The following is a 3,956-nucleotide window of genomic DNA, read 5'->3' as shown; positions in this document are numbered from 1 at the left end:
GTATTAACAAATGTATGTCATATTACACTGGGATCATTGCCAGATGCCTCAGCCATGAGGAAAACGATTAAACGCAGAAGGAAAGCCGTAAGCCCCGTCCCACACCTCCGAATCCTGTCGATCTTCAAGAGTTGACAAAATTTACATTCCAGGAGAAGGAAGAGAAGAAAGTTCCTTGATCGGCGATAGCGGCCCCGGATTACAGAATTTTGCTTTTTGGAAGAGAAAGTTGGCTGCAGCATTTGCATTCATCTGGTACTTGGTATGCCGATGGAACTTTTAAAATAGCACCAAAATTATTCTCGCAGGTTTACATTATTTTTGCAAAGGAATTCGATGGAGTTAGTCCGATTATCTATGCTCTTTTTCCAAACAAGCAGCGATCATCTTATGCAGGGGTATTTGAATTGCTCAAAAATGTCGAGCCTACGCTAAACCCAGCATCTATTATTTGCAACTTTGAGCAGGCAGCCTTTACAGCCGTGAAAAAAGTATTTCCAGAAGTTGAAGTAAAAGGATGTTTTTTCCATTTATCACAAAATATGCACAAGATAACTTCACTGGGTTATACTTCTACGTGCAACAATGATGCCAGCTTTGCACTAAAAACCAAGATGATATTAATTTTAGCGTTGGTTTCTCTTCCAAATATTGATACTTATATTGACGCCCTCTCAAAGGACATACCTGAAGAACTTGCAGCATTGCTGAATTGGTTCGAAGATAGCTATATTGGGAGACCAAATCGACGTGGAACCAGTAGAAAAACCTCCTCTCTTCCCCCCCTGAAATGTGGACTATTTACGAGAGAACGTTGCACAAGGAAGATCGGACAAATAAGCGTGCTGAAGCAGCAAATAGAAGACTGCAAACAGAGCTGGGAATGGAGCATCCCATAATATGGAGATTCATTACGGGGCTGCAGAGGGTGCAAAGAAACAGATACATTTTTCGAGCAGTTAATTGGAGGTCACCCCTCCCCTAAATTGAAGAAGTATATGAAGGCAGATGATAGAATTTTGCAGATTGTTTCTTCCTTTTCTCAGCGATCTCCCACTGAATATTTAAGAGGAACTGCATACGATTTTCAGTGAATTTTTAAACAAAGATTTAAGTCAAGTATTAGAAAGTAATCCTTAATAAATTACTTTTATTCTGTTTTAAAAATCTTTTAAAATGATCGTTAATAAATTGATTTTATTTGTTTAAAAAAAATCGACGAAAAAGTCGTTATGTTGTCCTGGCGCTGAGTTGTACTGGCGTTGAGTTGGCGGTGATTAGTCGTCCTGCACCCCTCGGGGATAGAGTTAATCGCCTTTTAGTTTAACATTTGTTACTTTGTACTTTTTTTTTTTTTATACCGGTACGAGGTCATATGAAGAGCGTATTTCTTTTAAGTAAAAGGTGCTGCTTTTAACTTTGTTCAGTGCTTTTATTAGATACTAAAAAACTTGTTTTGATAAAGCATTTTTTAAAAAGAAAATTTTCCAGTGCCCTGGAAGATACATGCATTAGAATTTTATGTTCTTTTTCTTACAACTTTTCCTTGGTGTTTCTTTCGTTCGTCGGAAAGATCTGACGCTTTTTGATGTGTGGTTCTCTGAGGTAACAGGTTTTTCCCTTTGGGAAAACCATCTCTTGAATATACTCTTCTCTTACACTTGTACTCAACATTTTTATGTTGCTGTGGAAACTGTCTTGAGTTTCGATAAGACGGTGAATGACAGACGTCAGCGAGAAATTGATAATGTCTGTGGTGGTCTGTTTGCTCTGAACAAGTTCATCGGCTTTTCTGTTGTAGCGATTATGATGACAGTTTCGTTTTGTTAGCCTGCCAGAAAATTCTCTCTCTCTCTCTCTCTCTCTCTCTCTCTCTCTCTCTCTCTCTCTCTCTCTCTCTCTCTCTCTCTCTCTCTCTATATATATATATATATATATATATATATATATATATATATATGTTAATAAAACTTATAGTGAAAGAATACTTAATTCTACTTAAAATAAAATTTTACAAGGAATATGCTAATACGTTAACTGCTGCTTTTACCGCAACAAATAATAATAATAATTCCAGTCCCTTCGAGCAGTCGAAGACTCTTATTGTTAATAAAAAGTCCCTTATACTAGAACAGAATACTCTTAATCGACTAGACTCTTATTATTAAGTCCCCTAAAAGACTCTTTTATTCCAGTCCCTTCGAGGAAGGCAGTATAGACTCTAATAGACTCTTATTATTCCAGTTAAGCAGTCGACTAGACTCTTATTATTCCATTTACAGTCGACAACTCAAATAACTAGACTCTTAATAAGTCCCTTCTAGCGACTAGACTCTTATTATTACAGTCCCTTCGAGCGACTAGACTCTTATTATTCCAGTCCCTTCGAGCAGTCGACTAGACTCTTATTATTCCAGTCCCTTCGAGCAGTCGACTAGACTCTTATTATTCCAGTCCCTTCGAGCAGTCGACTAGACTCTTATTATTACAGTCCCTTCGTATTCCAGTCCCCGAGCAGTCGGCTAGTATTCCAGTCCCGACTATTATTCCAGTCCCTCTTATTATTACAGTCCCTTCGAGCAGTCGACTAGGCTCTTATTAATCTTCGGTCGACTCTTATTATTCCAGTCCCTTGGCGCAGTTAAGACTCTTATTATTACAGTCCCTCCAAGCAGACAGACTCTTATTATTCCAGTCCTCGACTAGACTCTTATTTTCCTGAGTTTCCAGTGACAACTCTTATTATCCCAGTTTAGTCGACTCTTATTATTCCAGTCCCTTTGAGCAGTGGTTCTTATTATTCCAGTCCCTTCGAGCAGTCAAGGATTATGATGCTGATTCGTCTCCAGGCGATTAAGATTAATTTCAGACTTCCACCTCTTTTTCAATGCGTTCCTTAAACAAAGGATTATGATGGTTTCGTAACAAATGGGTTTCACTGTGCTCTTTGAATGTAAACAAATGGGAAATGTCTTTTTTTAAATACCAGGATAAAATTGATAATCGGCTATTCTTATGAGAGGAAGAATTATACTGTACCTTCATCATCATCGACCTTTTTATTATCTTTAGTAGTTTGTATTTTTGTGTGGTGTATTTATATATCAGCACACACACACACATATATATATATATATATATATATATATATATATATATATATATATATATATATATATATATATAAAAATATATATATATATATATATATATATATATATATATATATATATATATAAAATATATATATATATATATATATATATATATATATATATATATATATATATATATTTTATATATATATATATATATATATATATATATATTATATATATTTCTTATGGGTTTCGAGGGGGACTGCATATTTTACATGGGTTAATAACCTTGGCCTTACAAAAACCCCTTGTAAGCCTGTAAACTAATAAAAAAGCAAGAATAACTAGTAAGTGGTAGGTTGCCAGGTGAAAGGGGTTTCTTATCAGTAATTTATTATTTACATTCACAACATGGAAGAAATTACCGAGGAAACTGGACACTTTCATTAAATTAATCAACTTGGAATCTACGCAACAGCAATGACCGAGTGAACATGTCAAAATTACGAATACTGGCCACATGTAGGTGGTCCTTTAAGCTAATTAGGCAATAATTCCTATCAGCCCGAGTAGGGTCCGTTCTTCAGACATTCAGGAACACAGAAGCACAGCTAGGCTGGTGACGGCACTGATAACACTCCTGCAAATGAGACAATTCCAGATAAGACTAACACTGAGATTACGCTCTCTCTAAGAATGGAATAAATGCAAGAGATGGAGGGAAATCCTTACTCTACTCACTTGCAATCAAAGGGTGAGAATTACTTTATGCACTGTCAAGGTATTTACCCATCGGGATGGTAAATTCACTGTTTGAGTTGAAGAGACAAGAAGTTACTGAAACATGAAATTGCGAGG

Source organism: Macrobrachium rosenbergii, chromosome 29, assembly GCF_040412425.1.
Source record: "Macrobrachium rosenbergii isolate ZJJX-2024 chromosome 29, ASM4041242v1, whole genome shotgun sequence".
NCBI lineage: Eukaryota > Metazoa > Arthropoda > Malacostraca > Decapoda > Palaemonidae > Macrobrachium > Macrobrachium rosenbergii.
Note: the sequence above shows the minus strand (reverse complement) of the source record.